This window comes from Crotalus tigris, unplaced genomic scaffold, assembly GCF_016545835.1.
Source record: "Crotalus tigris isolate CLP2741 ecotype Arizona unplaced genomic scaffold, ASM1654583v1 scf7180000018210.256481, whole genome shotgun sequence".
Classification (NCBI taxonomy): Eukaryota; Metazoa; Chordata; class Lepidosauria; order Squamata; family Viperidae; genus Crotalus; species Crotalus tigris.
Genome location: NW_024096883.1, coordinates 173,495 through 187,970, shown reverse-complemented (window position 1 = coordinate 187,970; position 14,476 = coordinate 173,495).

Sequence of the window (14,476 nt, the reverse complement as noted above, 5' to 3'; positions counted from 1 at the left end):
ATTGTGAACCTGAAGGCAGACCAAGAAACCTAGAGTAACAACATATATGCTATTGCAAACTATAGAACATTTTTGGGTTGGAGGAGATGATGGGCAAACAAAAAACATCATGAAGCCCCTTTGTCCCCATCACTATAGTTTACAGAGCCACTTAAGGAGAATTAAGAATTAAGGAGAATTTAGTCTCCCACATTTATTCAAAGAGGACTAGCCAGCAAGTGGTAGCAGCAAAGAAACAGATTAGGATATACCTAATATACCATTTTAGAGTGCAAAGTGATATAGAACACAGAATAATAAAATTGGAAGAGACCTTAGAAGCATTCTATGTTAGGACAAATCATGGAATCAGTTCTGGAAGAGGCCATTGATAAGGTGATCAACCATCCTCCTTTAGGGAGGACAGGCCTTCTTTTGTGAGTTCTGTCCTCCCTCGAAAAGTGTCTTCCCACATGTCCTCCTTTTCAATATTTAAACACTAATCTGAAGGGCTTTTTTTTCTCATAGAACGCTCAGAACGGCGTTCCGGCACCTTTTTTTGATGGGTTTTTTTTCAACTTTTGCATGAGCTGTGCTACTCCCCCTATTGGCTTTTGAAAGCCAATAGGAATTGCCGCTGAGCACGCCAAAACACCCGGCCGGCAAACTTTGCACATGTAAGTTGTCTACAGCAAAGGCGAATTGGCAGGAACTTTGCACCCCTCCCTGCTACCCAACTACACCATCTCCTAGTTAGTCCCAAAGATACCTATAGGATACCTGGAGCAGCAACACCACGGTAGCTTTCTCTTGATCTTCGGCCCTGCTAGGGCAATAATGGCTGCAGGCACAAGAGGCAGGGGCAGCGGGGCTGCTGCAGGCAGGGATGTGAGGGGCGGCAGTGGCCGGCTGCCCCCATGCTGTGGGAGCTGTGGGGCCTGCTCTACACGGGGCTGCACATGGTGGGTGCTGATGCTGGCAGGGCAGCTGCAGGCAGGGTGTGTCGATGGTGGGCTGTCCCCCAGGGCCAGAGCCGGCACAGCTGGTACTTTGGGAGCCATGGGGCCCACTCTACACGGCGGGGCAGCAGTGCTGATGGGGCGGCTGCGGGCGGGGGCACGGCATGTAAGCATAATTACAATATAAAATGTTATTGTTACAAATGTTTTTATTATGCATTTATCATATTATAGTGTATTCTGTATTATTGTTGCAATGAATAAAATGTTTCTTTTATTTACGATATTTTTTGTTCAATTTATTTGTGTCCTCCTTTTCATTGTAAAAAAGTTGATCACCTTACCATTGAGAACAGTGAATGCAACTCATTGCTCAGTAAAGACTCCTTTAAATAAGGTTCAATGCCCTAACTACCGAATTTCCTTGGCAGCAATGTGGAACCATTGCTTTTTTCTGGGAACTTTTAAATATTTGCCAGTTTTTAACTACAACCCTTAGATTGTCATGCTGGTCTCTCATCTAAGTACCAACAAGGACTGATTCTGTCTAATTTTTTGAAGTCATCCCAAACAAGTAAGATGTCGCCATCTAGAGTAATGCTCAGTACAGTAATCCATATTAAATTACTGATGATAGTGTCTCTCCATCCTCTGTTTAAACAGGAAACAGGAATTCACCATCTCATTGAAGATGAATTAAAATTCAGGTCCCTAATAAATATTAAATGTTCAACAAATATTCAATTTGGGTCAATGCTTTGTGCCTGATGAACTCCTTAGCAATACCTATTATTTCTGTGTGAGCCTCTCTGATCTATAACCTCTACTGCTGTGTGTGCATATTTGTGTACTCCTCTTGGCATACACAGTACATTTTGACATGTATATGTCTAGGAAATGTTTATAGCTTAATTTTCAGAAGCCTGAGTGCTTCCTGTGTGTTTGTGTGTGTGTCTGTGTGTGTGTGTTTTGTTTGTACGTATGTATCTAAAAGGAAAAGAGAAAAAAAATAATTGGAATTAAAGGTTGGGGCTGCTCGTAAAAGCTGCCTTCTGCTTTTTCAGAGAAACACAAGCATTTGCTGGCAAGAGTGCAAATTCTACATTTGTGAGGCACTGGCTAAGAGATAAAATGCCAATAAATGGGCAGAATTTATGTCAGCCAAACATGCTTTTGGCAGAAAGAAAATAACATTTCAGTTTTATAAACCATTCTATTGCCACTGTTGGTTAACAGGCCACAAAAATGGGGCTGGTAAGGATTGGGTAAATCTGTCTCCAGCTTTTTCCAGACTTGAGAAGTGAATCTGAAGGCAGAATTCATATATACCCTGGTGGCTCCTTTAACTAATTAAAGCATTTAAGATAGTCTACTCTATCTAATAAGGCATGAAAAAAAATCCAATCAAGTGAATATCACCTGATATCTGAAAATATATTTACATTAAGGAGTGAATCAAGTGCTCATTAGCTGAGGGATATAAACAGTGGTAGGATTCAAATATGTAAACAACCAGTTCTCTGTGTGGATGCTGCTTCCGGAAGTCCATTCTGGGCCTGGGCAACAAAAAAATTAGCTACCGGTTCTGCCGAAGTGGTGAGAACTGGCTGAATCTCACCACTGGATATAAACATATAAAAGTAAAAAAAAAAAAAAAAGTATTCTTGCATGCGTGGCCATCATTGTGTCTAGAATTGAAAGGCAGCATTTGGTGAAGGTGCCTCTTAATTTAATCTTCACAAACATCTCATAAGAGGGGAATAATTACTCAAAGAACTCCACAACTGAATGAATAGGAACCTCATCTTGGTTTTCTTCATACCCAATCTCCATCCAGCTATTTCTCTGGTAGCTTTTAGATTAAAGACAATCTTCTGTCCAGAAGGATGCATGTGAACCAATATACAAGTCAAATTTTACAGACCAATCGCTTTTTAACTGAGAGGTTCACTCATCTGTGTGTCATCAAATGTAAAGAAATCAGATTATAGTCACATATGTGAATTACCCTAAAGCAGGGGTCTTCAAACTTGGCCCTTTTGTGACTTGTGGATTTCAACTCCCAGAATTCCTCAGCCAGCCATACTGGCTGAGGAATTCTGGGAGTTGAAGTCCACAAATCATAAAAGGGCCAAGTTTGAAGACTCCTGCCTTAAAGGCTTATTTTGAATTAAGATGATTTTTAAACAAACAAGAACTACTTCTATGGCTGTAACAGAGTTTTTTGGGGAGAGGAAATTGCTGATACTTTTCAGCTTTGGCAAGCCTAGTTAAGGTGCTGAACATGAAAGGGGAGACCGGGTTCCCAAAGGAAGGCAAGTAAGAGGAACTATTTTTATGGTCAATCCAAGGTGGCTGGTAAGCAGCATTTCCTTAATTTTCTATCAAGGCCATCCTACTTTTATTCATTAATTTCCTTGTAATTCTTTAGACATCTCAAAGTTCCTAGATTCCTACTATCAGGATTCGGAAGAACAGCCTTCTTTGCCCCAGTTCCTGCCCTTTGGAACATCCTAACCTCCCGGATCTAGCCCCATCCTGCTATCCTTCTGCAAGAGCCTGAAGACTTGGCTCTGGCAGTTGGCCTCAAGACCCAATGGGGAAGTTTCAGGCTGGAGGTGGCTGCTGGATTGATGGCAGATTCCACACACACCCACACACACACACCCTTACTCTCTGTTCTCCAACCATCCATCTTTTTGTTATCATATTCATATCATATCACACTGTTATCAATGAGGTATTCTCATTGTTTTCTTTTTCATTGTTTATTTAATATAGTATTAATTTAATATTTGAGGGGCTGCTACAACCTATTTTCCAAAGCTCCAGAAGGCAAGACAAGAAACAATGGATGGAAACTAATCAAGGAGAGAACCAACCAAGAAGAAACTTCCTCAAAGTGAGAAAAATTAACCAGTGGAACAGGTTGCCTTCAGAGGTTGTGGGTGCTCCATCGCCGGTGGCTTTTAAGAAGAGACTGGACAGCCACTTGTCTGAAATAGTATAAGGGCTCCTACTTGAGCAGGGGGTTGGACTAGAAGACCTCCAAGGTCCCTTCCAACTCTGTTATTCTGTTTATTTTATTGTTCTATTATTTTGCTTCTGTTTTGTTGTCACTCTTTTCTTCCTTTTTATTGTTGTAAGCCACCTACAGTAGCGCCATGGTGAGATAGCTGGCAAATAAATTTAACAAATAAATAAATAACAAATAAATAAGGCAGTACTAGCCATATTGCAAGCATGCAAAGAGTAAACTAAACCGAGCACTTAATATTATCCAGTAAAAGCAGCCCCAGACACTGCTCTTCAATCCACTTTTTCACCTTGGTCAACTTAATACAGTATTTCCTAAGGAATTTCTTTGAAAATGTTGAAATACCTGACCTGTTTTCTTTAATGATGAAATGTGGGAAGCTCATGTAGATACAACTCTACATGTACTTGTGACCAGCCTGCTGTTTCATAATTAAAACCATTATTTCATAAAGTTTCCATATGATTGCATGTTAAATTCAAAGGCTTTTGATTATACGCAGAGTGCCAGTTGTGGCCAAATAGCTTTGTTTTTCATTAGAGAAAATACTTTTATTTCTTGGAGCATGACAGTTTCTCTGGGGATAAACTTTTTAATCTGTAGAGGTGATCGAATGGTCTGTACCCGTTCAGAGTGCAAATGGATTGTCATGTTCTGAAATCCTTTCCTACAATTACTTTTAAAAACATGTTCTGCCAAGAGAAAATGAGAAAAGCTGACAAAGCGCTTAGATACGGGCATTCACTCTCTGATGAGCAACGTTTCTAAGGATTTTTTAAAAAAATATGGAAAAAAAATTCACAGCTGGTATCCTCACCAATCTACTATCTCAATTTTCTACTTCATTCCCTTACATACTATATACTGTATGGATAAGACTTTGACACAAATTTGGTTTAGGTTTCATAGGAACAGGCTGCCTAAATTGTACTTCTTTGTCCGCAGTGTGCAGAAGCATCCAGGTCTCAGTCATTCCCTAGAATCTCCTCCTTTTCTATATATACAACTTCATTCTGATCTTTTGCTTTCCATAATCCTACTGGCTGGTTGTTATAAAACTATTGCTTTGTCACATAACATAGGGCCTTTTTATAACCATAACCTTTTGCTTTAATTTTAAAAAGTGATTCTCCAAAACCTTGTCTTTCTCTAAATAATGATGGACAGGACCTTCCTTGCCATTCATATACCAATTGCTTTTGATAAGAAACTAAGCCCCAGAGCAGAGGGTTAAGGGCAGTTGTGATATTTCCCCAGGTCCTTGTTTCCCAGCTTCTGCTCAAACTAGCAATATTTCTCATAGTCATATATCATTAAAAGAAAAGAAAAAAAACATCTTGGAAGCCCAACTGGGGGATCCATATTTAACAAATTGTTTAGACGTCACATTTGTAACTTCTAAATTTAAAGTTTGCAACATATTTCAGGAAAAAATTCTAGATCAATGGTGATAATCCCCACCTTTGAAACTAAAGCTCCTGGGAACCTGTAGCTATAGCATGCTGTCATAGTTCAGCAAATTTGGTCTCCTTCTTCCCCTCTCTTCTGATCACTTTCAAAGCCTAATCAATAGATGTATATTCCAGAAAGAGCAGAAAAGCTCTCTGTCTAGGAGGGATTGTTTCCAGGGCCAACTAGGCTATTTTTAGCTAGCTGATACAGCAAATACCATCCCTTGAAAAGAGATGCCAGAACATTTTTAAGACAACTAATGAGATTAAAGAGTAGTAAAGCTGAAAAGGTTAGCAGGCCTGACCTTTCTTTGTAGAGGCCCACCTGTCTTCACAGAATCACCAGTTGAGATACAACAGTTAAAACCACCAGATTCCCCATTCTTTTCCTTTCACGAGAGAAAGCAGCTTCCCTAACTGATTGAAGGACTGCCTAGAGTCATATGGAGAAAAGGGGAAATCCACTGATAACAAAGTAACCTAGCCAGCTCAAGCAATGGCTGAAGTCTCTATTGCTGCTGAACACTCCATTATAAAAAGATGTAATAGGGCTACACTTTTCGAAAGAGTTAGATGAGCATAAATATGTTGCACCTACTGGATTTTGAAGAGGATGAATCTTATGATTAGATCATTGGGTCAAGTAAGAATAATTTCAAACTAACTTAGATATGTTTGAGGTTAAATCCCAAACAAGAGTTAATTGACTGGTCAAGCAATTGTGTTATGGGGATCATACAAATATTTATTCCCTCAAGTGGCAAGTTTCGAGGAATGGTATGCAAATGTTCAGCAAAACACAGTTGTCCTGAGAACTTCAGAGTCACTGTCACATGTACTGAGAAACCCAAATGAAAGCATTTTTATTGTGATGAATTCTGAATAGAAAGTATCTTCTGGAATTTTTAATACCATTCATGGCAATCAAAGCAGGAATGATGCATTGTTTTGGGTTCAGAAGAAAATAGTACCTTGGTGGTTGAATTTGCGCAACAGACTTACGGTACTTGCAGTACTGTAACTATGGTGAATTCAATTTCAACATGTTATAATATACTGAGCGATAAATTAACTCCACAAACTAGGTTTTGCGTCACATTGTAGGTTAAAATGTGGTTGGCAAGCTAAAGTTTTGAAGTTTGGGGCAAATATAGTTTAGAGCATGACTGTCCCAGCCAGTCATTTAACTCACCTTTATACATTGGTAGCACATGCTAGAGAATGGCTGGGTCTTCTGTGTACTTTGTATGGTACATAAAAAGGAGGTACTTACAGAGGAGTTGTAAAAGGGTTTTCTCTACCATTTCTCTTTCCATCCACTTCTAATTTGGACTGTGTGTGTTTAAAACTTCAGTGTCACAACTGGAGTTGGATAGATAGAGGAAATATCTACCTCTACTCATTTTTCCCCATTTTCCAGATATACACAGAATGGACCACAGAGAAAAATAGAACAGCAACAGAAATAAAGTGCCTGGAAATGAACTATTCTGTAATTTCATCACACTTGTGCATGATCTAATCTGAGGTAAAGAGTTCAGATGACACAAAACAGATTAGATCACTGGGTCAAGTAAGAATAATTTCAAACTAATTTAGATACGTTTGAGGTTAAATCCCAAACAAGAGTTAGTTGACTGGTCAAGTAATTGTGTTATGGGGATCATACAAATATTTATTCCCTCAAGGTTCAGTTGAGTGTCACATATAAACAGACCCAGCTCACTGCATTACGTTTATGAGATTTTGATGCTGTATTCTCTTTAATTTTTCTTCTATGGGCTACAGCAGTGATTCTTAACATTGGCAACTTGAAGAGGTGTGGACTTCAACTCCCAGAATTCTCCAGCCAGCCTTGCTGGGCTACAGAAACCCCTTTCTTTATGTAGAATTATCAGATCACATCTGCAAACATTGGATGATTACTACTAAAATTTCTAATGCTAGCAGTCCCATCCTAGGACCAAAATAGCTGTTATCCCCAAAACATGCTGTGGTTGAAACCAATGTTCACCTATTTAATGTACCAATCTGCTGTCGTAGATCTGTTACCTACCTACATATCTCATGTTGTGACATTAGCAAGTCCTCTTTTTTTCACTTCCATTGGTGGATTTAAAGGAATAGTAGGGTCAAATACAAATCTTCCAGCTATGCCTGAATCAGAACAGTGGTAATTAATAATAATAATAATAATAATAATAATAATAATAATAATAATAGTAGTAGTAGTAGTAGTAGTATCCTTCAAACTGACAACATCAAGCACACTGAAGTCAAGAAAAAGATTAGAGGTGAATACATCAAAAGAGTGAAGAAGATTTTAAAGTCCAAACTCAATGGAGGAAATACCATAAAGGCAATCAACACCTGGGCAATCCCAGTCATTAGGTACACAGCTGGAATAGTGAACTGGACTCAAGCAGAACTAAAAGCAATGGATAGGCAGACCAGAAAAATAATGACAATGAATCATACCCTTCATCCACGCAGTGACATTGATAGACTTTATCTACCAAGGCAAATAGGTGGGCGTGGAATGCTACAAGTACATCAGATGGTTGAAGAAGAAAAAATGGCTTTGGAAGAATATCTGAAGGACAATGATGAAGATTCACTGAAATTAGTATATCAGGAAGGCTTATTGACTACTGGAGAGACCAAACTGGCCTACAAGAAAGACCAAATGAAGAACAGAATAGAGGCATGGGAAGACAAAGCACTACATGGCCAATACATGAAAAAAATAGCTGGGAAAGCAGATAATAATAAAACCTGGCAATGGCTAGGAGCAGGAAAATTGAAGAAAGAGACCGAGGGACTAATTCTGGCTGCACAAGACCAAGCCTTAAGGACAAATGCATACAAAGTCAAAATTGAGAAGAAAGCAACAGACAGTAAGTGCCGCCTATGCAAAGAAGCTGAAGAAACAGTGGACCACTTGGTAAGCTGTTGCAAGAAGATTGCACAGACTGATTACAAGCAGCGGCATGACAAAGTAGCAACAATGGTGCATTGGAAGATCTGCAAAAAAATATCATTTGCCTGTAAGCAAAAACTGGTGGGATCATAAAATAGAGAAAGTCATAGAAAATGATAAAATTAAACTGCTCTGGCACTTCAGAATTCAAACAGACAAGCACCTGCAACATAATACCCCAGACTTAACAATTGTCGATAAGAAAGACAAAAAAGTCTGGACAGTGGACGTGGCAGTGCCTGGAGACAGCAGAATAGACAAGAAAGAACTGGAGAAGATAACAAAATACAAAGACCTACAAATAGAAATAGAAAGACTGTGGCAAAAGCAAGCAAGGATAGTACCAATAGTCATAGGCTCCTTGGGTGCAATCCCAACACAACTGGAGCACCACTTGACCACCATTGGCATTGACAAATTCGCTATTAGTCAATTGCAAAAGGCGGCCTTACTAGGAACTGCTTCCATCCTGCGACAATACCTGTAATACCATCAAACATCCACATCTGCCTATCCCAGGTCCTGGGTAAGGACTCGATAGGTAGACAAAATGCCAAATCCAGTCTGAACATCTGGCTGACTGTGCAATGATCCATAGTAGTAGTAGTAGTAGTAGTAGTAGTAGTAGTAGTAGTAGTAGTAGTAGTAGTAAAGTTGGAAGGGACCTTGGAGGTCATCTAATCCAACCCCCTGCTCAGGCAGGAAACCCTATACATTTCGGACAAATGGCTGCGCAGTCTCTTCTTAAAAACTTTCAGTGTTGAAGCATTCACCACTTTTGGAGGCAGGTTGTTCCACTGGTTAATTGTCAGGAAGTTTCTCCTTAGTTCTAGGTTGCTTCTCTCCTTGCTTAGTTTCCACCTGTTGCTTCTTGTCCTGCCTTCAGGAGCTTTGGAAAATAGCTTGACACCCTCTTCTCTGTGGCAGCCCCTGAGCTATTGGAACACTGCTATCATGTCCCCCCCTCGTCCTTCTCTTCATTAAACTAGACATGAATAGTATTTGAAACAATATATTGCATTTAAATCTGTTGCAGTCACTTTTTAATATCATCTTACAATAGCACTGATGATGTTACCTAGTGAGCAATGAAGCATCTGCAAGAAAACAACCAAGCTCAGAGAACTCCAGGGACCCCACAGTTCAACCATGAGCTATAAATATTCTTTTCTATTAATCTTTACAGCATGAGCACAGAAATAATAGAAATTGTATTTCAGCATATCTGGGATGGCTCCATCTTGTGCAAGACATGTAAACTTTTTAAACACTATGTACATCGTGTCCTTCTTATATATATTTTGGAAAGAGTGTGATTTATTTGATTCAGATCCATCATGTACTCTGAAAGTGTTCTGAGCTGTTAAATGGGAGGTTACTTTCTGTGTAATTGCGATATCCTTAATATATATACATGAATGGAGCTAAGTTATTTTATATGGATTATAGATTAGGCTTGTGGTTGCTAAATGTTTTTTCTTTCTGTGCTCACTGAGTTTCTAAATTGCATCAGGTCATTCATATTACCCTGCAAGCAACAATATTTTTATATCAATTTCTAACAATCTGTACAGAATAGTCTTGTGAGTAAATGTTTTGCAACCTCATCATATTCAACAATCTAAGCTCGTTTATCTATTTAATGTGCAAATAGTTTTTCATACGCATAGCATTCTTTGCACTTTACAGGTGTTTAACAATCTATATAAAAAGAGCAATATAAGAAAACAAAATAAGAAACTTCCCAAGGATATTTTTAAAGTGAATTTCAGTGTAGCGCAAACACTAGAATGTGTCATTAAGGAAGAAAACACAATATTGAATCAACGCTTATTCTTTTTGTAGCAATACCAAAAGCGGAAGCATCAGAAATAACAGCAGAACAATGGCCAAATGTTTCCCATTTTATGAAGTAAGAGCTGAGAACAATAAGAAAGCAATACTACAGGTTAAATCAATGTCCTGCAAGTTCTGTTTACAAATGGCTCATTACCAGGCAATCTACAGGACCTTTTTACTTGTGTATTTTTTCTGTCTTGCATTAAACAGGAAGTTCTGCACTTCAATCATCCTACATGGGCTTCGTTCAATGTGATCTCTTCGTTTGATTGTTAATTTGTTTCTTTTCTGAGACAGTAGTGCATTGTAGTTCTTTTCCACCTATTAAGCAGAGTAAGGAAATGAGGGATATATTTTAAGCAGCCCAGTGAGAGACAAGGCACATTCACTACTTCTGGAGGCAGGTTGTTCCACTGGTTGACAGTTAGAACAATTAACCAGTGGAACAACCTGCCTCCAGAAGCGGTGAATGCGCCAACACTGGAAGTTTTTAAGAAGAGACTGGACAGCCATTTGTCCGAAATGGTATAGGGTTTCCTGCCTGAACAGGGGTTGGACTAGATGACCTCCAAGGTCCCTTCCAACATTATTATTATTATTATTATTATTATTATTATTAGATGCTGCTGTCCATTAATAATTCTATTTATTCATACTTCATTTTTTATTTTTTAACTAGAAATAAGAATTAAAATATTTAAGACAACTAATGGAACAAAATTATTTGCTAGTTTGTTTATGTGCATTGATTTCTAAGATTCCAGTTTGCTCACAATTTTAAAAAATAAATCCATATCAAACAATATTCAGCCAAAATAGCTTTCAATGAGATTGCATCATATACACCAAAACATGTAGGATTAGCAGAATCAAGGTTGTAAATTAAATCAGTTTTCTCTCTTGGCCATAGACTCTACCTGCTTTTCCAATAGGAATCACACTTCACAAAGTCCCCTCTACATGTGGTCCTGGTTTTTCAGAAACAGCAACCAACACTAAAGAGGGAAGAATCCTGAAAATTTCAGTAGTTATTAAACAAAATAAGGGGGACAAAAAAGCTTTAATAAAACTCACACTGAAGAGCCCAAGGACTTGTATTGTCCTCTCCCATTAATCCTGATGAGAACAACCAACTCAAAAAAGAGCAGAACTAATGGTGGGATTCAGTTGGCTTGCACCGATTCAGCAGAACCGGTAGCTAATTTTTTGTTGACTTTGGCGAATCGGCTGATGCCCTAGCCCTTTTTCGCAATGCCCAGAACAGTCCACCAGAACTGCATGGATGCCACTTCTAGAAGTCCTTTCTGAGTCGGGGAGGCCTCCCCGGCTCAGAACAGACTTCTGGAAGTGACGTGATGTCCACGCAGAGAACCGGTTGTTCAAGTATTTGAATCCCACCACTGAGCAGAACCACTACAGAATGGTACTACCAACCGTCACAGACAGTGCAAAATCATGCCTACTGACCAATACCAAAATCATGACTACTGACCAATACCAAATAATCAAGGAGAAACAGGAAGATACAATCTCTCATTTAATCCCACCATAGATCATCTACAAAAGTGACTAATGTTGTTTTCATACTGGGCCTGAACCAAGACTGGATCAGAGGCAGGCCTTTTATGGATATTACCAGCCAGGAAGGAAGGAGGGGTCAAGCAGGGAACCTTTGAGTCCTTGTGCAGCCACAAAAGGTAAAAGTCTGCCCCCCACTCCCAAGTTCCATGGAACTTTATCTGATTGTTCCCAAGAGAATGCAAGCAGTATGGGGAGATTCTGTATATAGGTAGAACACAATAAAGTTGCTGACTTGGACATTTCACAATTGATCTGGTTGCTAGCACCTGAGACCTTTTAAGCTCATAATCCAAATTGGTTTAGCATAAGAAACATTATATTACTAAGACAAGGACAAGAAATTACTACAGTGTTGCTCCTGGTGTTACAGTTTATGAAATTCCTGCCAGTTGGTCATGCTGACTAGACACTTGGAATTTTTATTCAACAACATTTGATGGACCATTGTTCCCCTCATTAGGCTAAGTAATATATTAATTTGGCACTTCTGCTATCACTGAAATGTTAAAACATTTGGCCATTAACATTAAGGCACAACCTTAATACTTTTTCCAAAAGTGGGGATCTGTACAATATTTCATGTATATTTATTTTAAAGAGAAAATCACTGGAGAGTCTTTCTTCCTGCCATAGGATCAACGTATATCACTAAACAGAATAATGTTATGGAAAGCAGCCTTCATTCAGCCCTCATCTAAATCAGTATAAATCAGAAAAAGCTACATGGACCAAAACAGAGAGATTAAGGATCTTAACAGATGTTAAAGGATACTCCCCTTTATTACACTTGAAAGAGGAAGACTTATCCATTAAAAAAAAAAAACACAAAATATAGTATTCCACCAAGTGCTCATAAAAATATATATAAAGAGAATGGAATATAACTATCTATAACACATAGTAGAGCAACAGTGATGTTGGAACTTATTTTTAAAAGTAAGAAAGGTATCACATTAATGTATCAAGTTCATGACAAAATATGAGAAACAAAGGGTTAGAAAAGATACAGCTGCAGTCCTTTTCAGTTAAGAAAGATATTGATCTCCTGGGTCTGACCTGTTAAGCCAATAGAAATTAAACAGGCAAATTTTAATTTAAGATATTAGCATAACCAACCTATCTCAACCAAGGACCAACCAGAGGGGTTGAAATTACAGTTGCCAGAATGTTCCCATTGGATGATCCAGGATACTAGATTTGGAAATATTCCCTTGTTAGGGTACTCTTTAGAACTAAGGAATCATTATGATGGATTATCAGTGGGGAAATTGTGTCTATAAGTAACTGATAAAAAGAATCAGACACAATCTCAACATGATTTTCTCAATTCAGTCTGGTATAACAGTAAACTATATGTTTTACTATATTCAATATTATATTATAATATCTTAATACAGTTCTCATTGTATTTTAATAGTATTTTGTTAGAAATTGTTCTTCTTAATGTCCTGAAAGGTAGTTGCTTGTTGAAAGGCAGAAATAATCTAATAAATAAATATTGTTCTCTATTAACAATTTGACCATAATAAGATAAAATATCTGCTTGTTCCTGCTAGATCTCAAAAGGCAAAGCAGAAATGGATTTAGTCAGTACTTGAAAACATCCTAGAAAAGTGAAGAACAACTTTGTGGTTGCTAAGAAATCATGAGGAGTTTAATTTGAAGGAAAAATTATCTTTAAAAAAATAACCTAAAATGTAAAAGAAAAGACCAAAGAAAGATACTTGGGAGCTATAAAGGAAATCTATAGAATTGTGCAACAGTAGTTGTGCATGCCTCTTTTTTATTAAATGATATTTTTACATAAGAAATTGCCTGCAAGCATACTGTTTCCTTGAAGGATTTATGAGTTCCATTTCAACGGTTCCCTCTTTCAAAACAAAAGCAAAAAATGCATTAATTTCCTTTCAGCCTAGTCCCAGCGACAGAAATTAAAACAAGCAACACAAGAAAGTGTCATTTAATATGGGGCAAGCGCCACAACGTTGTCACTGGGGCAAAAGAACAAAAAAATAAAATGCTGTCAAAATATAAAACAGTATTCATATCAAACTACTTAGACTTTAAATTGGGCTATTTTTCTTCTGAACAGCATTGGGGGGGTGGGAATGGCAAGAATCATGAAAATAAGATTCAAAAATAAAGTTCAAAATTATTAGAGGTAGGCATTGATTAGAAAACCAGGTAAAATAATGAACAACCAGAGAATAAAGTTTGATCTTTATTTACATCTAAAAACTGAATGATTCAGAGCTGGTAAAGCTCCAAATCATGAAGTATCTCACAAAATGGGCGCAAAAACTGCTTTTGGAGAGATTCAAGGCAAAATTCAGAGACTAGAGGTTTCTAAACATTTTGCTATCACTTGTCTCTTTATTGTAATCTTAATGTATGCATTTTTGCTAAAAATCCAAACACCAAAATGAACACAAATGAACAATGAAACAAATACAATGAAGCTTTGGGGAAAGTGGATTTATCAGAACAATGTAACTAAAATAATGTCTGTAATAATGTAATGTCTCTAACCAACATGAAACTATGTCCAGTTGCCATGACTCAATTTCCAGGCATCTCTACCTGGATGACTGAAAATTTTCATCCACACCTCTCCTGGACCCATTTGTATTTCCTCAAGGGAAGCCCATCT